At 35.4% G+C, this 27,044-nt stretch overlaps 1 pseudogene; it reads right to left on the bottom strand.

The window, feature by feature from the left end:
• Positions 1–600: 600 nt before the first annotated feature.
• On the bottom strand, positions 601–26,747 carry LOC118006219 (annotated as a pseudogene).
• Between the last annotated feature and the right edge of the window lie 297 nt (positions 26,748–27,044).

Here is a 27,044-nt window from a genome sequence, read left to right as displayed (position 1 = left end):
GGAAGAGTTATAAGTCTGATGCAAAGTTCAGAGCAAAATATCAATGATCTCCTCACTTTTGTGATATTTATAGAGAGTGAGGATAAGAATTATATGAATAATGATAAATAAAAAGTATTTACAGAAATGGGAAAATATTTTTTCATTAAATTTGCCACTTTCTCTAGTTTAATAAGATGCTTGTGAGGAAAAGAAGGCAGGAAACTAGTTATGTTGTTGTTTAGAACTTCTTAAGAGCAAAAAAATGAATACCAATCAACTTCCTTGGTTTAATATTAATTGCCTTAAAGCGTGTTATTTTGTGAGGTGCCTAGGTGGCTCAGTTAAGCATCTGCCTTCAGCTCAGGTCATGATCTCAGAGCCCCGGGATCGAGTCCCACGTCTTCGTCCTGCTCTCTGCTCAGCAGGAGTCTACTTCTCCCTCTCACTCTCCTTCTGTTTTCTTCCTCCCTCTCTCTCTCAAATAAATAATAAAATCTTTAAAAAAACAAAACCAAACAAATCCCATGTTATTTTGTAACTTGAACACCTATGCTGTGCCTTGAAATTTCAAAGCAAAAAGTAAAATCACATAGAAAGCCAGAAATGTCATCAATGCATCTACACAGATGTTTGCTTGTAGTTTTTGGTATCCCAAACCTTTTTTTCACACATTGCACAGATGTCCTTTTTGTAGGCACAGCCCTGGCAGTAATGAGAACCTGGTTGGTTCACAGAACTTTTACAAATTCTGCAAGTGGAGAACTTATTCTTTCCATATGGATCGAATCTTGCTTTTTTTTTTTTTTTTTTTTAAGTCAAAGCTTTATCTTCGTTCAGCTTTCTTCTGCCACTTTCTGTGGTATTCCTTGCACCATCTTTCCATGTGTTTGGAGTAATAACAGTACCAAGTTTCTTTTCACCTGGGAACTGCAGTTAGCTTCTCCCAAAAGATGCAGCCCCTTAACTCACATTTTTCACACACGATCCTTCCCGGACAGTTCCCTTGGCTGCAGAAACAGCAGCAGCTTGAAAATATCAACACAACCGCCAGGGAAGGATCTTTTCCTTTGTCTTAAAATCCAGAAAGTAACATAATGATGTATCAGTTACTAGGTTCACATCCTTCCCATATTTCTGAAGACACAAGTCAAGATAAAACTGATAGTTACCAAACATTTGATATGATAAAAACATAATACCACTAATGGAGGAGGAATTTCCTCTGCTCAATATGAGTAGATGGAGGTGACTGAGGGGGTAAAGAAATTAAAAAAAAAAAAAAAAAAGTTTTCACAAGAAACTGAGAATGCATGAAACAAGGATGATAAAAATTCTGATTAACCACAGATAGTGGCAAATTGAATTTTAACTAGATAGTTATGGTTTTCCAAAGCAACAAAAGCAGCTCATCTTCACGAGGCTAGTAGTGGGTACTAAAACTCTTTAATATACCCCATCCCCTACTACTGTGATAAATTACACACACAAGTGGTTGGCATTCTTAAGAATATTGGTTAAAGAGAAAGACTAGAAAGTAGAAATGTGTTTTCTTTTGCTCAGCAAGTGAATAACTTCTGTTAGGTTTCTGTTTCCTCTCTGGGGGTCTATTTGACAGTAGCCCATTACCTTTAAGAGACAGCCCCACAACCTACTCAGTACAACGGTATGCTTTATTCTATGATTTCTGTAGGGCACAAATATCATAGTATGATCATGTAAAATACATATGTACATTTTTTGTTTCAAGTTTTTATTTAAATTCTAGTTAACATATACTGTAATATTGGTTTCAGTAGAATTTAGTGATTCATCACCTACAACACCCAGTGCTCATCACAAGTGACCTACTTAATACTCCTCACCCATTTAACCCATCAGCCTGCCCACCTCCCCTCCAGCAACCCTCATTTTGTTCTCTGTAATAGAGAGTCTCTTATGGTTTGCCCCCTATCTCTTTTCCCCCCTCCCCTATGTTCATCTGTTTTGTGTCTTAAATTCCACATATAAAAGAAATCATATGGTATTTGTCTATTTCTGACTGACTTATTTTGTTTAGCATAATACACTCTAGTTCCATCCACACCATTACAAATGGCAAGATTTCATTCTTTTGATGGCTGGGTAATATTCTGTTGTGCATATATACAGCTTATTCTTTATCCATTCATTAGTCAATGGATATTTCGGCTCTTTCCATAATTTGGCTATTGTCGATAATGCTTCTGTGAACATCAGGGTGCATGTATCCCTTTGAATGAGTATTGTTGTGTCTTCTGGGTAAATACCTAGTAGTGCAGGGTTGTCCGGGTGGCTCACTTGGTTGAGTCTCCAACTCTTGATCTCAGATCAGGTCATGATCTCAGGGTTGTGAGATCAAGCCCTACATCAGACTCTGTCCTGGGCATGGAGCCTGCTTAAGATTCTTTCTCTCTCCCTCTCCCTGCCTAGCTCTTGTTCTCTCTCTCTCTTTCTCTAAAGAAACAAACAAAACAAAGCAAAACAAAAACCTAGTAGTGCATTGCTGAGATATAAGGCAGTTCTATTTTTCTATTTTTAACTTTTTAAGGAACTTCCATACGGCTTTCCAGAGTGGCTGCACCAGTTTACATCCCACCAACAATTTAAGAGGGTTCCCCCTTCTCCACATCCTAACCAACACCTGTTGTTTCCTGTGTTGTTCATTTTAGCCATTCTGACAGGTGTGAGGTGATATTTCATTGCAGATTTAATTTGTATTTCCCTGATGATGAGTGATATTGAGCATCTTTTCATGTGTCTGTTAGCAATCTATATGTCTTCTTTGGAAAGATGTCTATTCATGTCTTTTGCCTATTTTTTAACTGGATTATTTGTTTTTTAGGTGTTGAGTTTGATAAGTTCTTTATAGATTTTGAATACTAACACTTTATCAGATATGTCATTTGCAAATACCTTAAATATGCACATTTTAATTAGCAGACGGTTCTTTTTATATAGATCTTGAAATACAAATCAGAATAAAATTCAGATGGAATAATGACTTAAATGCATAGAACCTAAAATTACTGAAATACCACAGGAGAAAATTGAAACTCTGAGCTACACAATAAAAGCTGACATAATGATTTAAGTATCAAAAACTTCAAAAAGTAAAAACAAATTTCAAAATAGAGAATTTCTGCAATGCAAAATAATTAATACAGTCAAGAGATCTCATAAAGCAAATAGAAATAGAAGATAAAAATTACATTGAACGGTTGTCACAAAGAAGCAATTCAGAAAAACAAAATATAAAAGATAATAAATATAAAATATTCAAACTGCCTAGTATTCAACTAAACACAATTTAAAATTATAAAAATTTTATTTATAAATTTGATTCATAAAATTAATTATGTAAAGCATTCAGATTGGTAGAAATATAAACATTGGACCAATATTCTTTGTATTCTTTGGGTCATGCTTTTTATTTAATAATTTAGAGACTTTTTCCACATCCATTTATAGATTTATATCTTTCAGAATACCTTCAAAGTCTTATATATTCTGGATTCTTCATCACTTATTTGCCATTCCTATGCAGACAGTGAGTTGTCGTCACTTGGTTACTATACAAACAGTTCTATAGTGGACAACCTTACCCACCCAATTTTGTTTGGATGTGTTTTCTTAGTACTGATCCATTCTCCTGGGAAAATCTTGCCCCCTTTCCCAACCATCAATTCAGGAATCACAAGATTGGTCACTTACTTTTAAAACTGTATTATATTATTGAGACATGTTACTTTTGTGACCTCAGAATTCTTCCTCAATTTGGTCTTATTATATTAACAAAATCATCTTCTATTGAAAGGTAAAAATATTTACTATTTTTACTGAAGATACACTTATTATTTTCATTTTCCTTTTGTTGGTGGCACTAAATTGCTGAGAAAAGGCATAAGAAACAACTTTATTCTGCCAAATAAAATTATAAATCAGTTTAATATTTAGTAATATTTTCTAATATTGTTTTTTATACATTATATAACTTAAAATTAGGGTATTTACAAATTTCTTTTTTGTATCTGATGAGGCTAGGACCTCCAATATTATGTTGAGTGAAAGTTGTGAAAGTGGATCTTCTTGTTTTATTCTTGATCTGAGCTTTAAGCTTTTCCTCATTAGTATATTGTTAGCCTTGGCTTTGTCATATATGTTCTTTACTATTTTGTGGTAGTTCCCTCCAAACCCATTGTGTTGAGAGTTTTTTGATCATGAATAAACACTGAATTTTGTTAAATGCTTCTTCATCTATTGAGATGATCATATAACTTTATCCTTTATTTTGTTAATATGGTGTATCATGTTGATTCATTTGCAAATACTGAAACTTACATCTGAAATAAATCCCACTTGATGGTGGTGAATTTTATTATTTTTTAAAATGTATTGTTGATTCAGTTTGCTAATTTTGTTGAGAATTTTTGCATCTTTGTCCATCAGAGATATTGGCCTATAGTTTTCTTTTTTTGTAGTGTCTTTGTCTGTTTTTGGTATCAATGTGATGCTAGGTTTATAGAATGAATTTAGAAGTTCCCTTCCTCTTTTATTTTTTGGACTAGTTTGAAAGAAGCAATTCTTAGTCATTCTCTAAATGTTTGGTGGAGGGATGCCTGGGTGGCTCACTCAGCTAAGCATCCAACTCTTGATTTCAGCTCAGTCTCAGGGTTGTGAGATGGAGGCCCATGTCAGGTTCCATGGCCTGCTTAAGACTCTTCCTCCCCCACCCCCTAAAAAAAAAATATAATAGAATTCACCTGTGAAGCCATTTGGTTCTGGACTTTTGATAATTGGAGGTTCTTTGATTACTGATTCAATTTCATTGCTAGTAATTGATCTGTTCAAATTTTCTATTTCTTCCTGTTTCAGTTTTAGAAGGTTATATGTTTCTAGGAATTTACCCATTTCATGTAGGTTGTCCAATTTGTTGGCTCATAATTTTTCAGAATATTCTCTCATAATCCTTTGTATTTCTGTGGTGTTGGTTGTTATTGCTCCTCCTTCATCTCTGATATTGAGTCCTCTCTCTCTCTCTTTTGATTAGTCTAGCTAAAGGTATATCAATTTTGTTTATTTTGTCAAAGAACCAGCTTTTGGTTTCATTGATATTTTCTATTCTTTTAGTCTCTATTTATACTTTAATTTGTATTACTTCCTTCCTTCTAGCTTTGGGCTTTGTTCTTTTTTCTAGCTCTTTAAAGTATAAGGTCAGGTTGTTCATTTAGATTTTTCTTGTTTCTTAAGATAGGCCTGTATTGCTGCAATCTTCCCTCTTAGAACAGCTTTTGCTGCATCCCAAAGATTTTGGACTATTGTATTTACATTTTCATTTGTCTCCAAGTGTTTAATTTCCTCTTTCTTTTCTTGGTTTGTGTTCTTTCCAGATTTTTTTTCTTGTAATTGATTTCTGGTTTCATACTGTTATGTTCAGAAAACATGGTGGTATTATTTCTACCCTCTTAAATTTATTGAGGCTTGTAGGTGGCTTAACATGTAATCTATTCCACTTGAAAGGAATGTATATTCTGCTGTTTTTGGATGGAATGTTCTGTATATATCTTGTTAGATCCATCTGGTCTAATGTGTCTTTCAAAATCACTGTTGATTTTCTGTCTGGATGATCTATCCATTGATGTAAGTTGGGTGTTAGAGTTCCCTGCTATTATTCTATCATTCTCAATTTCTCCCTTAATGTCTGTTAATATTTCTTTTATGTATTTAGGTGCTCTTATATTGGGTGCATAGATATTTTCAATTGTTCTATCCTCTACTTGCTTTGATCTCTTTGTCATTATGTAGTGTCTTTCTTTGTCTCTTGCTGCAGTCTTTGTTTTAAGTCTATTTTGTCTGATATAAGTATTGGTAGCCTGGATTTTTTTTTTTTTTCATTTCCCTTTGCATGTATATGTTTTTCCATTGCTTCACTTTCTGTATGTGTCTTTAGGTCTGAAGTGAATCTTTCATAGGCAGCATATAGATGGCACTTAAAAAAAAAAATCCATTCCATCACCCTATGTCTTTGATTGAAGCATTTAGTCTGTTTACATTTAAAGTAATTATTGATTGGTATATACTTGTTGCCATTTTGCTAGTTGTTTTCTGGTTGTTTTTATAGTTCTTCTCTTTTCCTTTCTTCTTTCTTGCTTTCTTTCCCTGTGGTTTATTGACTTTCTTTAGTGTTATGTTAGAATTGTTTTCTCTTTATTTTTTGTGTATCATAGGTTTTTTTTTTTTTTTAAGATTTTACTTATTTATTTGATAGAGAGACACAGAGAGAAAGGGAACACAAGCATGGGGAGTGGGAGAGGGAGAAGCAGGCTTCCTGCGGAGCAGGGAGCCCGATGTGGGGCTCGATCCCAGGACCCTGGGATCATGACCTGAGCCAAAGGCAGACACTTAACGACTGAGCCACCCAGGTGCCCCTATAGGTTTTTATTATGGGTTTTTTTGTGGTTACCATTGGAATCATATACAACATCTATGTGTATAGTAGTCTATATTATGTTGGCTATATGGTTGCTTAAGTTTGGACACATCCTAAAAGCACTAAATTTTTACCCCTACTCATTTTATGAATATGATGTCATATTTTACATCATTTTATTTTACATATCCCTTGTCTAATTTTTGTAGATATAATTGATTTAGTTCTTTTTGTGTTTTCACCTCTTTACTGGGTTTATAAGTGATTAATGTACTATCTTTAATATAGTGTTAGCATTGGCTCCTTTAAGTGTCTGGCTATCCAGGCTGTGGGAGGGAAAGGGAAATGGTGCTCACCAGTACTTTTTTTCTGGGAAAAATCTCCTGATGATCCCTGCCCCTCCATTACACATTTTAAGATTGATCAATGCATCTCCTTCACTTATATCCCAGGCATTTTTCAAACAGTTGCCTCTGTACTGTGTCACAGTGTGAGTTACTAATATGCCAGCTCTTTAAGGGCAGGGACTCAGTTTTCTATTGCCCTTTGTCTTGCTTGGTGTTAAGCTCATTGATTTTTAAAGCTCCTGAAGTTAAGCCCCACTGTTTTTCAAAGCCAGATGTTATGGGTACTTGTCTTCCAAGTGCAGTTCCCCAGGGCTGGGGGTGCCTGGTGTGGGGTCTGATCCTTTCACTCCTCCATGCTTGTGGTGCCTCTCCTTTTTGGGGTGTCACATGAGAGGTTTAGTTCCCAACTTCATCTCCACCCTTCTTACCCTTCTTGATGTGGCCTCTTCTCCATGATTAACCATGAAAGGTCTGTTCTGCCAGTTTTTAGGTCATTTTCAGAGTTGGTTGTATAGATATCCCATAGACATACTAAGATAATAGCTACAAGGTGAGCTCAGTATCCTTTTAGTCTGCTATCTTCCAAGAAATCCTGTCTCTGGTACTTTTTGTTATAACATTACATTAAGAACATTTTTCATGCTATTGAATATTTCTTGAAAGTATGTTAGTATCTACAAAACATTCCGTCTTATGAGTACCACATTAACTTACTATGCTTTTATTCTTAGACATTAAATGTGTTTCTGATTTTTCCTATCCCAAAGCATTTTATAATAACCATTCTTATACATTAATTTTTGTCAGTTATTTTATTTCTTTAAAATGAATAATTATTATACTGTCATATAAAGTATGTTCTGGTCATTCAAAACCATAGAGGAAACAGTACATCCAAATGTATTAGTATTTAAAAATCATAGCATGTCTAGGGGAATTTTAAGTAAATGAACATGGTGATCAAATTTAAGAACGAAAACTTGACACAGCCGGCTATTATGTGCCACCTAATGTGAAGAAATAGGAAGTACAACACATCAACTTTGAAGTAAACTTACCAATCAAATCTAAATCTAATTGAATCTCTTGCTCAGTTACTAATTTAAAGGAAACACATAAAATCAAAGAAATATGTTAAAAATAAAACCTATAGGAATACAAACAAAAATCCAGAATTTGTTAATTCTGTAAGGCAAGTGAATTCCTACAAGGAAAAAACAAACTTCACGGAAAAAGAAAAAAAAAACCAAAACCCTATTAAGACAAGAGAATCATCAACCAGGCTATCAGTATTTTGTGCCTTATTGGAATCCTGATTTCAATAAACCAAGTTTGAAAGAGACATCATGGAAATATGTCCACTAACTAGATTTTTATAATATTAAGGATTCAGTATTAAATTTCCAGGTTAAAAGCTAGAAAGATGTTTTGTTTAGTTCTAATGCTGATTTTTTTTTTTTTTTTTTTTTTTTGATGAAATGTTATGCTGCCAGGATTTGCTTCTATACAGTTCAAGGGTTAAGGGAAATTGGCTGGTATGAACCAAAACAGGATTAGACCTGTGTTGATAATTGCTGATGCTGTTTATCTTTCTTATATTTATATATTTTTGACTATTTAAAATGCCCTAAATGAGAGCAGTAGTAAATGAGCTTAATATTTAAGCAGGTCACATATAATACAGTCTTGTACTATGTGTGTACGTGTGTGTGTGTGTGTGTGTGTGTAGTGAGAGATTTGGGAAAAGGAATAAAATGATCAGATTCACAAGTTAGAGCACAGTGTTATGAATATGTAGACATGAATTGGTCTAGAAGCAAGGAGACCATTAAAACCTTCCTCATTTTCTATAATACCAGTTCTCATATTGGCACACTCTTACGTGCTGTAATTTCTCTACAGAATAATAAGGAAAATCATAATCCATTAAAAATGAAGTGTGGCAGCCAAAGGGACTTCCTAGTAGAGGCAAGGAAGCCCTCATATCTTGAGTAGGAGTGCAGAAAAAGTCAAGCAGGAAGCCTGAGATTTATTGTCTTGTATAATTAACTTCAAAGGGAACTAAACTCAAAGAATGCAGATTTGTTAAACCAAAGACATTGCCCGCTTTGTGAAAATCTGGGACATGGAATCTAGGCATGCAGGTGATTGTTTCTGAAGATTTGACTCCTCTAATTCCATGGAAACTTCTAAGCTTGAAGAAATGCTTTCCTTCTTATTAAGAGCAATCATCTCAATAATCCCGAAAGGCAACATACATACCACTTAACATGTGACCTCACTTTCCCTCCTGATTATTTGGTCTATACCTAGGTTTAAGTCACAACAACTAGCTGAAGACACACTGAACTTGATAAATAAAGTACTATAATTTGCAAAACTACAAAGCTATCTGACTTATATTTGTAACCACTTGGGCAGGATAAGTGGCACTTGATTAGAAGATAATTTATCAAAGGGCTGGAAGATAAAATAGGGAAGAGTTTATTTATTTGAGAATACTCTCTGGAGATAATTTAGCATCCTGGAAAGAAACTCAGGAGATTGTGCAAGTTAACTGATAAGATGGCTCTCAATGGCATGGTACACATGATGGCCAAGCTGAGCAAAATCACAATGTGTAAATTGCCATATCAGATGATGGATAAAGACATTAAAAAGTTCAAGCAAATGGACATGTCAGAATGGATATAATATGTACAATCAGAAGATGAGCATGATGATTATGTTCTTTGGGAAAGCCCAAAGAACACAGAGAAGGCCACATGAATAACCTGGTAAGAAAAGCAGGAGCATGATTAAAAAGTTCAGTGTGGCTCAACTTTTCAGTCTAGAGCTAGAGATAGAAGGGTGGTTTTTGAACTTGTCTAGCTGAAAACAAGGGCCATGTATGGACTTTGAAACTGAGTCCAGAGGCCGCACTTAACTGTCAGCAACAGGTGGTGCTTACCCATAGATATTGTGAGGAGTAGCAGCCCTAGGAACCCAATCCAAAGGGACTTGTAGGGATGGTTAATAGGCTATGACTTCCCTGGAGGTAAAATAGGCTGGTGACAGACAAATGTACTACTCAGCTTAAACCAGCAGAATAAAGCAAGGTTGGATGTCTGGGAACCTGAAGGTGGCCACCCTAATAAAAATATCCCTTGTAGAGTTCCCAGACCTGAGCTCATTGTTCAGATTTAGAACCCAGTGAACATTGGTTTTTCAAGTGGAACAACATCATAGCACCATAGCATGGACACACAGTAGTGACTTACTCAGTTTTTCCCCAAAGGGAATTATACAATTTACTCAATTGATTATAAATTAGGAAATGGGGTCTACCTACATACTTCTAACACTAGTTAGTACTGAGTTTCAGTGACATTGAACTATGGGTACTTTGAAACATTATTATGGACTTTCTATTTGTATGGGGGGGGGGGGCATATGGAAGCCAGGAAATAAATGACTTACACTGACTCCCTGGTGATCATTCCCCTGGATCCTGAATGTTTAACTGGTGTTACATATTTAGAAGTTACACAACCTCCATATTGGGTCCTTGGTTGTGGATAACTACCAAAATGGAGAAAGCCAAGTGGAAGCTTCTGAAACTGTTCTTCCATGACCAAGTTATTAAAAAGAAATAAAAATTACATCTGTATGTATTGCAGAGTTTAGGTGATTCCTGCCAGGTTTATGTTTCTGATAGATGCAAGGATGGTGATCTTCATCATATCCCCAGTTAAGTTATTAACATTGCCCCTGCAGAAACCAGGTGGGTCTTGGAGGATGACTAGACCACTGCAAGCTCAATCCAGTAGTTATCATGATTGAAGCTTCCATGACAGATGTGGTAAGTTTGTTAGAACAGATACAGCCTTGGGTTCATAGTATGTGGATACTGATTTGGCATGTATACATATTTTTGATTTGTAATAAGAAAAAAAAGGATCAGGAAAAGTTTTTGCTCACTTAAAATGTACAATAAACACTCAAAATTTGCCCTTGAGTAGTAACTCCCTTTTCTTATTGTACAGTAAAAAAAGATCTGGACTATCTAAAGATTGCAGAGAGTAGTACATGAATCCATTGTTTTGAGTATAGCATATTGATCTATTTAATTGGCTGGCACCCTGAAAGCTTTTGTAAGACACATCTACTCTAGAAGATGGAGTAACCATGGTGGCAGAGACTGTGACTTCTGCCACAGATTTACAAATAGATACAGATATAACCAGGATGTCAGAAGTGGGATTCAGGGTAGCAGTTGTGAAGACAATAGCTAGAATGGAGAAATTGATTAATGGCAACATAGACTCTCTAAGGGCAGAAATGAAAGCTGAACTGGTAGAACTTAAAAATGCTATCAATGAGATCCAATCTAATCTAGATAATCTAACAGCTAGGGTAAATCTAACAGCTAGGGTAACAAATTCGTGATCTAGAAGACCAATTGATAGAAAAGAAGGGAAAAACTACTCAAAATCCCTGAAAATAGAATCAGAGAAATAAGTGACACCATGAAACGTTCCAGTGTCAGAATTATTGGGATCCCTGAGGGGGTGGAGAGAGAGAGAAGACTAGAAGATATATTTGAGCAAATCGTGGCTGAGAACTTCCCTAATCTGGGGAATGAAACAAATACTCGTGTCCTAGAGGCAAAGAGGACCCCTCCCCAAATCAAGGAAAACAGGCCAACACCCTGGCATGTAATAGTAAAACTCAAATTTTAGAACCAAGGAAACCATCTTAAGAGCAGTTAAGGGGAAGAGATTCCTTACATACAGAGGGAGGAACATCAGAATAATGTCAGACCTATCCACAAAGACCTGGCAAGCGAGAAAGGGCTGGCAAGACATATTCAGGGTACTAAATGAGAAGAACATGTAGCCAAGAATACTTTATCTGGCAAAGCTGTCATTTAGAATGGATGGAGAGAGGCAGAGCTTCCACAACCAGCAGAAACTGAAAGAATATGTGACCACTAAGCCAGCCCTGCAAGAAATATTAAGGGGGGTTCTATAAAAGGGGAAAGACCCCAAGAGTAATATAGAATAGAAGTTTACAGAGACAATCTATAGAAACAAGGACTTCACAGGCAACATGATGACAATGAATTCATATCTTTCAATAATCACTCTCAATGTGAACGGCCTAAATGCTCCCATAAAATGACACAGGGTTGCAGATTGGGTAAAAAGACAGGACCCCATCCATATGCTGTCTATAAGAGACCCATTTTGAACCCAAAGATACATCCAGACTGAAAGTGAAGGGATGGAGATCCATCTTCCATGCCAACAGACCTCCAAAGAGAGCTGGGGTAGCAATTCTTAGATACATTAGATTTTAAGCTAAAGCCTGTAGTTAGAGACACAGAAGGACACTATATCATTCTTAAAGGGTCTATCCAACAAGAAGATCTAATAAATGTAAATATGTATGCCCCCAACATGGGAGCAGCCATCTACATAAGCCAACTGTTAACCAAAATAAAGAGTCATATTGATAACAATACATTAATTGTAGGAGATCTCAATACTCCACTCTCAGCAATAGACAGATCATCTAAGCAGAAAATCAACAAAGAAACAAGAGTTTTGAATGACACACTGAACCAGATGGACCTCATAGATATATACAGAACATTCCACCCTAAAACAACAGAATACTCATTCTCGAGTGCACATGGAACTTTCTCCAGAATAGACCACATACTGGGTCACAAATCAAGTCTCAACTGATACCAAAAGATTGAGATTATTCCCTGCATAGTCTCAGACCATAATGTTTTAAAACTGGAATTCAATCACAAGAAAAAATCTGGAAGAAATTCAAACACTTGGAAGCTAAAGACCACTCTACTCAATAATGTTTGGGTCAACCAAGAAATCAAAGAAGAAATTAAACAATTCATGGAAACCAATGAAAACGAAAACACATGGATCCCAAACCTATGGGATCCTGTAAAGGCAGTCCTAAGGGAGAAATACATAGCCATCCAAGCCTCACTCAAAAAAATAGAAAAATCCTGAATTCACCAACTAACTTTACGCCTTAAAGAACTAGAGAAAAAGTAACAAACAATGCCTAAGCCACACATTAGAAGAGAAATAATTAAGATTAGAGCAGAGATCAATGAATTAGAAACCAGAAACACAGTAGATCAGATCAATGAAACTAGAAGCTGGTTCACTGAAAGAATTAATAAGATCGATAAACCACTGGCCAGACGTATCCAAAAGAAAAGAGAAAGGACCCAAATTAATAAAATTATGAATGAAAGGGGAAAGATCACAACTAACACCAAGAACATAGAAACAACTATTAGAAATTATTATAAACAACTATATGCCAATAAATTAAGGAAACTGGAAGAAATGGATGCCTTCCTGGAAACCTATAAGCTCCCAAGACTGAAACAGGAAGAAATTGACAACCTGAACAGGCCAATAACCAGTAAGGAGATTGAAGCAGTGATCAAAAACCTCCCCCCAAAAAACAAGAGTCCAGGGCCTGATGGATTCCCTGGGGAATTCTACCAAACATTCAAAGAAGAAATAATACCTATTCTCCTGAAGCTGTTTAAAAAAATAGAAACAGAAGGAAAGCTTCCAGACTCATTCTATGAGGCCAGCATTACCTTAATCCTCAAACCAGGCAAAGACCCCATCAAAAAGGAGAATTTCACACCAATATCCCTGATGAATATGGATTCCAAAATTCTCAACAAAACCCTAGCTAATAGGATCCAACAATATATTAAAAGTATCATCCACCATGACCAAGTGGGATTTATCCCTGGGGTGCAAGGGAGGTTCAACATTTGCAAATCAATCAATGTGATAGAACACATTAATAAGAGAAGAGCGAAGAACCATATGGTCCTCTCAATTGATGCAGAAAAAGCATTTGACAAAATACAGCATCCTTTCCTGATTAAAACTCTTAGAGTATAGGGATAGAGCAAATATTCCTCAGGTTCATAAAATCCATCTATGAAAAACCCACAGTGAATATCATCCTCAATGGGGAAAAGATGAGAGCCTTTCCTTAAGATCAGGAACATATCAAGGATGCCCACTCTCACCACTATTGTTCAACATAGTACTAGAAGTCCTGGCAACAGCAATTAGACAACAAAAAGAAATAAAATGTATTCAAGGTGGCAAAGAAGAAGTCAAATTCTCTCTCTTTGCAGATGACATGAACTTTATGTGGAAAATCCAAAAGACTCCACCCCCAAATTACTGAAACTGATACAGCAATTCAGTAATATGGCAGGATACAAAACCAATGCACAGAAATCAGTTGCTTTCTTATACACTAACAATGCAACTGTAGAAAGAGAAATTAGAGAAACAATCCCATTTATGATAACACCAAAAACCATAAGATACCTCAGAATAAACCTAACCAAAGAGGTAAAGGATCTATACTCTAGGAACTACAGAACACTCATGAAAGAAATTGAAGAAGACACAAAAAGATGGAAAAACATTCCATGCTCACAGATCAGAAGGATAAACATTGTTAAAATGTCTATGCTGCCCAGAGCAATCTGCACCATCAGCGCCATCACAAAGTTCCAATGACATTTTTCAAAGTGCTGGAACAAACAATCCTAAAATTTGTATGGAATGAGAGAAGACCCTGAATTGCCAAGGAACTGTTGAAAAAGAAAAACAAAGCTGGGGCATCACGTTGCCTGATTTCAAGCTATATTACAAAGCAGTGATCACCAAGACAGCATGATATTGGCACAAAAACAGACATATAGACCAATGGAACAGAGTAGAAAGCCCAGATATGGACCCTCAACTCTATGGTCAAATAATCTTCAACAAAGCAGAAAAAAATATACAATGGAAAAAAGTCTCTTCAATAAATGGTGCTGGGAAAATTGGACAGCTATATACAGAAGAATGAAACTCGAGCATTCTCTAATACCATACACAAAGATAAGCTCAAAATGGATGAAAGACCTCAATGTGAGACAGGAATCCATCAAAATCCTAGAGGAGAACATAGGCAGTAAGCTCTTTGACATTGGCCACAGCAACTTCTTTCAAGATATATCTCCAAAGTCAAGTCAAACAAAAGCAAAAATGAACTTTTGGGACTTGATCAAGATAAAAAGCTTCTGCACAGCAAAGGAAACAGTCAACAAGACAAAGTGGCAACCCACAGAATGGGAGAAGATATTTGCAAATGACTCTACCGATAAAGGGCTGATTTCCAAGATTATAAAGAACTTTTCAAACTCAGCACCCAAGAAACAAATAATCAAGTCAAAAAATAGCAGAAAACATGAACAGACACTTCTCAAAAGGAGACCTACAAACGGCTAACAGACACATGAAAAAAAATGTTCATCATCATCAGTCATCAGAGAAATTCAAATCAAAACCACATTGAGATACCACCTTACACCAGTTAGAATGGCAAAACTTGACAAGGCAAAAAACAACAAATGTTGGAGAGGTTGTGGAGAATGGGGACCCCTATTGCACTGTTGGTGGGAATGCAATTGGTACAGCCACTTTGGAAAACAGTGTGGAGGTGCCTCAAAAAAATTAAAAATAGAGCTCCCCTATGACCCAGCAATTGCACTACTGGGTATTTACCCCAAAGACACAGATGTGGTGAAAAGAAGGGCCATATGCACCCCGATGTTCATAGCAGCAATGTCCGCAATAGCCAAACTGGGGAAAGAGCCAAGATGCCCTTCAACAGATGAATGGATAAAGAAGATGTGGTCCATATATACAATGGAATATTACTCAGCCATCAGAAAGGATGAATACCCAACTTTTACATCAACATGGATTGGACTGGAAGAGATTATACTAAGTGAAATAAGTCAAGCAGAGAAAGTCAATTATCATATGGTTTCACTTATTTGTGGAACATAAGGAATAGCATGGAGGATATTAGGAGAAGGAAGGGAAAAATGAAGGGGGAGAAATCAGAGGGGGAGATGAGCCATGAGAGACAATGGACTCTGAGAAACAAACTGAGGGTTTGGGAGTGGAGGGAGGGTGGGAGAATGGGTTAGCCACATGGTGGGGATTAAGGAGGGCACGTACTGCATGGAGCACTGGGTGTTAAATGAAAACAATGAATCATAGAACACTACATCATAAACTAATGATATATTGTATGGGGACTAACATAACATAATAAAATTAAATTAAAAAAAATCAAGAAATCGTGCTAGAAAAATGAGCAGAAAAAAGTTATATGTAACATCAAAATCATATTGCAGAAATATATATTCAAATTTCATATGGAAATCCCCATAGTTGAAATAATTTTATTTATATGTCCATGATGCCTTAATCATTCTTGTATATAGACTAAAGTTTCCTGAGGAATTTTTAAAATTGAATTTCACAGACCTGTACCCCTGAAACAAATAATACATTATATGTTAATTTAAAAAAATAAAAAATAAATAAAATTGAATATGAGATCACAGTATCTAAACATTTATAAAGTAATTTTTTGCAGATCCATTTATTTGCTAAGATACAGTAGCAGAACAACTTACACCATTGATCTTTTCAAAATTTTACTTTAAATATATTTCTGGCAGGTGGTGGGAAATATTTCATTTAGATGCTGAAATATTTTTTTCCTGCATATTATCCTACATCCAATAAAATTATAACACATTAGCAAAAACTTCCTTAATAGAATGCAGTTTGGGAAGATGATATTTTGTTAGAAAAAGTATCCTTATACAAAAGTTTTTTCTTTCCTTTTTACCTATTATCTTTTTTTCTCAATGTGTAAGCAAATGTATAGTAAATCAGTCTTTTAAATCCAACAATCATATTAAATGTTTTTTTCCTATGGAAAATTATACTTTATATCACTGTTTTAATGTGTTCCTTCTCAGCTTTGAAAGTGTATCAGACTTGACTTTCCAGTTTTATCGTTCCCCACCATCCTATGGCTATTTTTTCCCAGCATCACATCATATTATTCTAATCCTGAATGCTTGAAAGAAATATTTATTAGAACTATCTTGAAAATGTTTGCAACTTTTAGTACAGGTACTTTTGAAATTTACAGGTAGAAAGATCTGTAGACAAGTCTTTTCCATTCTTGGAAGACAAACCCCAGCACGTTTTCAACAATTTATTTGACTTTCATTGCCCATGTCTTCTAAGCAATCAATTTATCTTTCTCTGCAGAGTCTGTGAACAGAACTGCATTTCCAATTGACAGGTGCAGGGATTTCCCTGGTTAGTTGCCCCTTTGCTCTTTTTCCTGTGCTGTCACCAGAGAGAAATGACTGAAGGCCTTGACAATGAAAACATTTTCTGATAAATAGTGCCATTCATGTAGAAAGAGGACAACATATGTCCATATGCAAACCTCTGTTCAACTTCCTTCTTTCTAATAAGGTTTGTACTTTCTATGACTGTACAAATCATTGTAGTATTCACAACAAAAAATTTAAAAATGAAAGAATTTACAGGGGCCAAAGCAATGGCCATTGGCTTCTGCATGTGAAATTTGTTAGGTAGATGATCATTTTTGGTACTCTGCTGTTCATTTTTTCCAAGTTATACTTGTAGAATGTTTTTTTCTTTTCCTATTTCATGTCTAAATGTCTAAGTAAAATGAAAAAGGAGCAATTTACCTACTAGAGAGGCAGGAAGCCATATAGAGACCCCAGTTTGAAAGAAAGGGCCTAGAGCCTGTTTTGTTCAAAGCTAAGGCTTTAAGTGTGTGTCTCTGTGTCTCTCTTGCTTTCTTTTCTCTCTCTCTCAAAGGTTTACCTATCTGTAAATGAGCACTGTGCATCCTTAGTGTGAACACATGGTACTGTGTAACATCTCCTGGTGGATTTTTATTTCCTATATCATTTTAAATGGGCAATAAAATATATTGCTACTTAAGACATTAAGAATAGTGACCTTACAATATGGCACTTGCAAAAGAAGATGGAATTAATAATAAGGACAATAATAATAAGGACAGCCTTGGTAATGGAAATAAGTCAGAGGTTCTTGCTACTCAGGATCCTTTTGAGCTGGTCTTTTTAGTAGAATCCCATGATCTTTGTTTCACATCAGTGTCTTACTTTTATCCCTTGATAGAACATGAGAAAAATCATATGTGTGTCTAAGGATCATGCCCTTGCTTCAAATTAATTCTGCTCAATTTTCCATTGCTAGGATTAAATTTTGTGGGCTTTCTCCCATGGTTTAAGGTGGTCACTTTGTGCTTCTCAAATTTATACAGAGATTCTAAAATTAATTCCTTTGATATTGTTGTCTGATTTTTGTACTTATCACTATTATAACATAAATAGCATGTTATAACAATATAATAACTTACGTGTATTTTGGTCTTACGGTGTTTGTTTTGCTATGTTGAGTTGTAAGATTCAAAATGCTTTGAAGAAAGGGTAGATTTTCTTTTTTGATGGTTACCATTAAGGTTTGATGGTTATCAACAGAGCAAACTTCATATTATAAATGGTCTTCAAAATAACAACAAAAAAAGTTTGCTTACAAATTCAGTGTAATCAATTCTTGTCTTAAAGCAGTACCACTCTCATCTAGCTAACAAATATGCTAAACACCCTCACAAAACTCCATATTTATTATTCCTTCTAGAAATCACTTGGCTGATATTCATTTGGTGGATTTAAAAGTTTACTTATATGATGTTTTTTAAGTCAAAAACTTTTATTTTGTTAAAAAAATGTTTTGAACAGAATAATAAAAGTCATTTAGGACCTATAATGGTAAATGTAGATATCAAGTAACAGTTTTACTGGAAAAAAAAATCTATGTAGAATACCTGTGGACCCAAGAATCTTACTTTTATGTATCAAAAGAAGGTCTAATTATTTCTCATTATTTACTACAAGAGGCATGATACCTTACACATGTGTCTATATTAAGTGGATCTACTTTTGGGGAGACATTAACCATCAACCCATTTATCCAGTTTAAATCCTAAAAAATACCCTCATTGGACATTATTACAGTAAGTCCTAATACAACTGCATAAACCTGTATGTCCTTGATAGTTATTTCATATTCAGTCTTTCTTATATCTTAAAAATATTAAAAGTGGCTACACATAAGACAGGTAAAGTATCCATTAATCCAGGAATACTCTTGGAGCAATCAAGACAGTGGCCCATGATCTTGAGTCCGTTTACTGAGTTTAAATTTTGGTTTTACTTATTATTATTAATTTATATTAGTATATATTATAAATTATATATTAATAATTTCCAGTTATTGGAAAACTTATGACTCCTTAAAATGTCAGCTTCCTCATCTATAAAATAATTCTAGCACTTAATTCCTGGGTTATTGTGAAGGCTAAATGATAGAGTATATGAGTTTTTAGACAAAATCTAGGTACCTAGAAAACAAAAATTAAGTTGTAGTTAATTTGTGAGGTAGCCCAAAGTATTAGCTATGCTTTTCCTTCCAGGAACAAGGCAATCACTAAATAGCACTCAAAGCTCTGTCCTTTTTTAAAGCTTAAAAAAAAAAAAAGTTGAGATTTGCTGAAAAGATAGCATCAGAATCTCTCATTTTCCCATTTTGGCATCATTTCTTTGGCACAGGAAAGTTTATTATTTCCTAATGTGCACCTAATATACCTTGTTTGCCTTTTGAAAATTTATGGTGCTATTTAACATCAAAACTTGTGTCACATGGAAATGCCTTCCTGGGAGGGTGTGCTGTTACTGTGGAATCATCTGTTTGTGCTATCATTAGGTACAAAAGCTTTGAAGTAAGACCCGAAGCTAAAATTCTCACAGATGTTGCATTGGAAATAAACTTCAAAAAGGATGCACAGTGCTCATTCACAGACAGGTAAACATCTGTGAGAGAGAGAGAAAGGAAGGCATGAGAGACAGAGAGGCTCACTTAAAGGCTTAGCTTTGAACAAAACAGGCCCCAGGCCTTTTCTTTCAAATTGATGTCTCTATTTATATGGCTTCCTGCCTCTCTACTAGGTAACTATTGAGCCTCCCTTTTTGAACTAATTTACATTGACCTCTTCCTTAACTCCCACTGGTTTCTTTTAAAGTAAGGTTTGTTTTCCCTAATGAGGCTTGGCAGCGAGCAGGGGTGACCAAAAGAAAATAAATTCCCTTTTAACAAGCTATGCCTCTACTTAGGCTGATATTTGGAGAAGAGGAGAGGCCAAGAATACAGACAAGATCTTGAGTCTGCAGGTTTAAAATTGGAGATCCTATAAATGCAATGTATGTAGACTCACCACATCTTTATTTAAGAAATTTTTATATTCCAGACACTAAGGCTACAAAATAAGGACAAGCAAAGGCATAAAAAAAATGACCATTTTTGATAACTCTTGGGCCATCAATTAAACTCTTTCTCTATTTTTAATAAGTGTAAAAATTTAGGTCAAGTTTTACTTTAATAAAATTATTCTTTTTCTGTTCATTTTATCAACTGATGGCTTGGAAATACTGAGGCCATCACAGAATAAACAACAAGAAAACAAAACTACCAATTAGAAAGGGTCAATCTATCAGAATGATAACTTGATCTCTCAAAGCCTACAGCTTACTCAAAGCCCCAAAATAATTTTATCAAACAGTATTGTAACTGGAAATAAACAGCCCAGCTCCCTTTGAGTTTTCAGGTCTCTTGTCTTCTATTATTAGTTTATCATATGATTTATTTTTCAAAAAACAAGGATCTGACAAATTTGTGCCACTAAATCTCTTCACTACTTTGATCTTCATTTATGCTTTAGGGCAAAACAGCTTATGTGATGCTCAGCTTTATGGGATGTAGATTCTTTGCCCTTCATGTACAAGCCAAGCTTCCTTTACCTCCAAGCATTCTGGAACTGATCGATGGCAAGCCTGCCTCAGAAAGTCTTTTCTTATCCTCAGTAAGAACATATCGGTAAATAGGAAGAGATGATGATGCTACCAAAGTCTGTGAGCACAACTTCTAATTTCATCAGCTCTGCTGATGTTACCTCTGGCTCAGAGGTTCCATTTCCTCTGCCTCTATGGGATGCATCAGGATTGCTTTGACAGCAAGCCCCAAAGGCATATGAAAGAAAGTTTCTTGCTTCTTAAGACTGCTTTTACTGGCTCACCGGTTCAATGTAGTAGCAGCTCTAATAATAACCAGGGAGCTGGTAAAATAATCCAAATGGTGCTGTCCTCAGATTCTGAATTAATAAGAAAGCAAACTCATTTGAGTGAATATACCTTATTATGAAAAGAAAAAGAAAAAAGGATATTTTACTGGCTAACACTGATTATTTTTATTAAAATATTTTTATATTCTTTTTTCTTAAAAGCTCATAGGTTTTATGTCATAAAAATGTGGGTGGAAATCCTGACTTTATCACTTATGAGCATCATGACTGGGAAAATTAGGTTAACCCTATAATCTCCTTGAAATTCAGTCATCTCAAATATATATCATTTTGAACTCAGCTATAAATCAATTGAGATAATATGCTGATTGAGGTTTTGCGATGTTTATTTTTTTAAAGATTTTATTTACGTATTTGTCAGAGAGAGCACAAGCAGGGAGAGAAGCAGGCAGAGGTAGAAGCAGGCTTCCCACTAAGCAAGGAGCCCGATGCGGGACTCCATCCCAGGACACTGAGATCATGACCTGAGCCGAGGGCAAACGCTTAACAAACTGAGCCAGCCAGGTGTACCAGTTTTGTGATGTTTAAATAACATAATATGTGTTCATGTTTAGGATTATGATTGACACAGAAGTCATCACTTAGCATAGATTGTTTTTGTCTTAAAAAACAAAAACAAACAAAAAACACAAAAACTTAAAACTCTCTCTCTCTGCAGGTTAAATATACCTACTTCAAGAGCAGGAGTTCCCTGACTTCATTCTCTATTCCTATAGATTTTAGTGTTTCATTGGTCATAATGAATTGAATCATGGGCCCCAAAAGATATGTTCATGCCCAGTTACCCAGAACTCTATTGGATGGCACAAGATATGATTAAGTTAAGGATCTTGAGAGGAACAATTTATCCTAGATTATCCAGGTCATATTTAAATGCAATCACTTTTATCTTTGTGAAAGAAAAACAGAGAAGAGAGAAGACCCAGAGGGACTGGAGCAAGGCACCCACAAGCCAAAAATCACCTGAAGTCACCAGAAGCTGGAAGGGGCAAAAACTGATACTCCATTAGCTTTTGGAGGGAGTGTAGCCCTGCCAACACCTTGATTTAGCACTTTTGGCCTTTATAAACATGAGAGAATAAATTTCTCCAGATTTAAGCCACCCAGTTTGTATAATTCTTTATAGCAACCATGGGAAGCTAATGTACTGTCATTTTATCACTTTTAACGTTCTTTGTGTGTATGGGAAATCTTATCAATAGAATGCTGGGACCTTCAAAGTAGAAATCATATCTTGCTCCTCTTTGTGTTGGACTCAGTACTTAGCATAAATTCTTACACATAGCAGGGGCTAGAAGAAAATTCCTAAATGGATTATTGAATGCTACATTAGTGAGAACTATTCTGGACCTAAATATAAACATTAAGAATAGGTTGGTAAAAAGTCAGAAGGTTGACCAACTACTGGGGCTCCTGGGTGGCTCAGTTGGTTAAGTGTCTGCCTTTGGTTCAGGTCATGATCCCAGGGTCCTGGAATCGAGCCCTATGTCAGGCTCTCCACTCAGCGGGAGCCCGCTTCTCCCTCTTCATGCCGCTTCCTCTGCTTGTGCTCCTCTCTGTCAGATAAATAAATAAAATCTTTAAAAAAAGGTTGACCAATTATTAAGAGACATAAATAAAAAAAAAAATCTTTAAAAAAGAGATATATCTCTAGGGGAAAGGATAAAATGAAGCATTCATTCTTACACTGAACAAATTAAAAACATGACATAGTAAATAACTGATTGACAAATCTAAGAGATTGACAATCTAAGAGAATTACTAACAGAATTTTGGTATACTGATTATACTTCTGGTGTCCAGTTCAACTTGTAGGGAGCTTGGAAGTGGTCACTCTCTTCTTCACAATAAGAAAAGAGATGAATAAACTGAAAATCACTAACTCTGTTTAGTCATCAGAGAACCAAAGCCACAAGCCAAACTGTTTTCCCCAAAACTGAGGAGAGAGGTGATACAGAGAATCACAGTTTATTGTGTGTATAAGTCCTAAAGTGGAATAGTCTTGTCACTAGTAACACTGCTGGTAGGAAAATAAATCACAATTGACAAATTGCTAGAGGCCCAGTGTGCACTTGAGAATTAAAATTGCCACGTGGGCCCAGCCTTTAATGAGTTTTATCTCCAGGAGCCCCATCAGGGTCTCCCTGTGAAGAATGGAAAAAAATCATCTCATACTTCTAACAGGGGGAGGGGAAAAGTCACTATTTTTTTTTTTTTTTTAAGTCTTTGTTCTTCTTAACAAGGCCTGCCCTCAAGGGAAACTATTTTAGCAGAACCTGTTTGGAATTTATCTAAGTCCAACCTACATGGCAGAAGGGAAATTTCCAATTCCAGCCTTCCAGCTCTTTGAAAGAGAAGAAAATGCTAGATGATATATTAGAATACATGTTTAGTTAAGAGAAGTGTAATGAAAGAGGCATAATTCCTTTAGTGGGTCAGAGAAGCTTCCACCCAGAGTGACTGGTTAGGGGCATCCTGGCCATGACCAAGTCAATTTGATATAGAATCTAAGAAAGATTCAACACCAAGACTCAAGATAATTACTGATGGATGGACTCTAGCAAAATTAATAAATTAATCAAAAATAGAACGCATGAAGATCAGAAAACAAGGGATGCTACATAGTGGAGGAAGTCCTAGGTTGAAGATGAACAAAAGTCCAAGGAGGAAGATGGTGCAGCAAGACTAGGGGCAACCAGTCCAAACTGGAATAGAAGAAACCACGTGCAAGAAAATGTTATGGTTAGGAAAAAGTAGACTAGATCTGCAGGATCATTTGGGGAAAACTACTTTTAAATAGAGAAAACAAGGCAAAGGAAACACTGAAATATTATATCCAGAAAAACTTGAGCGTATACAGAAAGGATGTTTAATAATAAGTACAACTGGGTCATGTAGTGAACACACTTTACATATTTTTTCCCTCTGTGTATATTTGTCAATTTCATTTAAGGTAAGAAAAGAGATGTGTGTTGCATATGGGTGAATTAGTTTTTTAAAAGAATATTCATAAAAATACATATTGCAGAGAAGAGTTTTCAGCTTCATGGTGATCAGCAGATATATCTCAGATTTTGTAAAGTTTCACTTGCTAAAAAACATTTTATGTAAAGTGGCGCTTATGTAAATTTTGGCTTTAGCCGGTTTTTGGTTTCTGCAGCAAAATTGCCTGGTTAACATATTATAATAAATTGTATTGTTTCTTCTTCATTTCTCTTTACCCAACCTTGTTTAACATTTTTTTTCTTCACTCTTTCTCCCACCTGATTACACTTACACTTTCCTTCTTTTACAATCTCATCCCTTCTTGATATATAGAGCTGATTCTCTTCTAACGGATACACAATGAATATGTGCATGGATGGAAATTAATTGGGATTCTGTACACCTAGATTTTGTATCATTTCAAACCCATTTTTTTGGCACATCATTTTCCAACATTTTGCCATTTTTTTGTTCTTCAACTGATTAGTTATTTCTTATATCTCCTTGGGTCTCACTTTGATTTTTCCTTTGATAGGAAACAAAAGCACTTCAAGAAATCTATCATTGTGCTCTTAGAATGGTTTTTTTTAGGCGTTGTTTGGAGTGCTCAGTTTAATGTGGAAATAAATTACTCATACAAGTTATGCACTTTGTTGTCTAAAATAGACATATCTTCTTTAGTCTTTTTAAAAGAATATTCATAAAAATACATATTGCAGAGAAGAGGTTTCAGCTTCATGGTGATCAGCAGATATATCTCAGATTTTGTAAAGTTGCACTTACTAAAAAATATTTTATGTAAAGTGGCGCTAGAATTAGAACATATCTTCTATCTTCAGAATTCTTAGCTCAATCATATAACACTTATAAAGATCTTATATATCAATCTTTCTTATAAACTATATGGTATAAGAAGTTCAACATCAATAATTTGATAATAATGTATTGCTGACAAATACATACAACTGCTCTTTGAGGCCTATTTATTATATGTAATTTACATATAAGGAAATAGAGACTTATATGAGTAGTTGCTCAAGATGACATTGTTAATAAATAAGAGATGATGTTAAAATTTAAAAATATATGTATTTAAACCCATACATTTAAATCCACATTTGGTATACAAAATATTGATAGATATTGTAAATATTGAGCTATTGGTGGCACTCTATTTCATGATCATTTATATTGTATAATATTTACTTGATTTTGACTATTTTTTAGCCTCAGTATGGGCTAGCCAAAAGGAAATAAAGAAGACAACTTTTCTGTAAGAATTTTTTTTTTAATCCATGATGTGGAATTAAAAACTAAAATTCAAAAGATCAACAATGTATACATAATAATGGATGGTATTGACTTCTTAAATTGTCAAAAAGTAAATATGTTGGCATAAGCCTGTGCAAGATTTAATTATAGGCTTAAATAGATCCATCCCTACAAGCAGTGTAAAGCATTTTCACTGACAGGCCATGGAGTCCCTCTTATTGAATTCTGCTCAATGGCTAAAGAAACAGTCATCAATTTGGTGACTTAAACATTTAATTTGCTAGACACATCAGAGTAAACACCCAGTGGAATGAGAATTATGCACACAATTGCAATTTGTATTACAAACAACAACCAACTCTGCAGGTTTGCATAAACTGAAAAACTTAACATATTCTTACTAAGAAAGCCCAACACTGTAAATATATTTTTCCCTTGTGAATGTATATATATAGTAAAATTTATTTAAAAAATGCATACTTAGAGTCTGGAAATGAAATTGAGAATCATTTACCGTACTTTGTTTTGTACAAGTTTGTACTTCGTTTTGCTTGTTTTTCTTTTATAGCCTCGGTCTAATTACACTTATTTCTAGCCATAGTCTTTAAACTGCCATCTCCAGGCCTATGCCCCAGATGGGGTTATGTAAAGAAAATCATAGATGCAGTCAGGCAGATGGCCTTGTCAATCAATTGCCTCCAACCTTTTGGTTAACCCACCCTCTTCCTCGGCTCATTCATTTTCACAATCACTGGGGAAGGACAAGATCTAAATTTTTCACTCTTTCAGGCTTTCAAAGTCCTCATGTTTCTCTTTACTTCAAGGAGACAAGATTGTTTCACCAAAAATATGAAAAATAGAACACATTAGGACATAACCTCTTTAAATTCGTAACAACAGGGGTGCCTGAGTGGCTCAGTTGTTAAGCGTCCGACTCGATTTTGGCTCAGGCCATGACCTCAGGGTAATGATATTGAGCCCCACATGGGGCTGCATGCTCAGTGGGAAATCTGCTTGAGATTCTCTTTCTCTCCCCCTCTGCCCCTCCCTCCCACTTGCACATGCTCGCTCTCTCAAAAAATCAGTCAGTCTTCAAATTCATAACACCACATCCCCAGACATTCCTGTATAGGAACACGTATTTTTTCCTCCTCCCCTGTATTTATACATCCAAGGCCATCTTCTCTACTAGTATCCTGAATGTGACCATATTTGTATATCCATCCCTTATTATCATATATGAATCACATAAAACCTGCTTATTAGATATCTTCAACAGCTTTCTTCATGTGCTCTTCATGTATCTCTCATAAAGAACATATTAAAAAAATAACCTTCAAACTATATATGGGGACCCTCTGTGCTATCTTTGCAACTATTCTCTAAAAGCCTAAAATTACTTTAGACTAAAAACTTGAAGACGCTAGAATTTTACCTCCTTTTACCAACATTAGCCTAAGTCTCCATTGTTTTTCATAAACGAACTTTGTGAATAAAGTTTCTCGACTTCTTTCATTTCCAAACCATTTGGACATTATGGTTAACGCCCTAAAGGACCACACCAGTGATTTGCATCCAACGAATCTGATCCGCAACTTTAGACCCAACTTTTCTATTTAGCAACAGTGTTTCACACAGTCCAGCACACCTTCTTTTTGAAATATGCCACTTTTTTTGGTCACAATAGGAGCAGAGATTTTAGCTCCATGAGTTCTTTTGCTTTGTGGACTCCTTCACATATAAATTCCAACTATCATCTAGGACTCTCAACTAGACCCTCCTCTCTCACCTGGCTTTTATTGCCATGTACATGAAATAACTTCCCAATCAAA

Source organism: Mirounga leonina, unplaced genomic scaffold, assembly GCF_011800145.1.
Source record: "Mirounga leonina isolate KUSES-001 unplaced genomic scaffold, KU_Mleo_1.0 Mir_95, whole genome shotgun sequence".
Classification (NCBI taxonomy): Eukaryota; Metazoa; Chordata; class Mammalia; order Carnivora; family Phocidae; genus Mirounga; species Mirounga leonina.
Note: the sequence above shows the minus strand (reverse complement) of the source record. Positions and strands in the feature narration are given on the sequence as shown.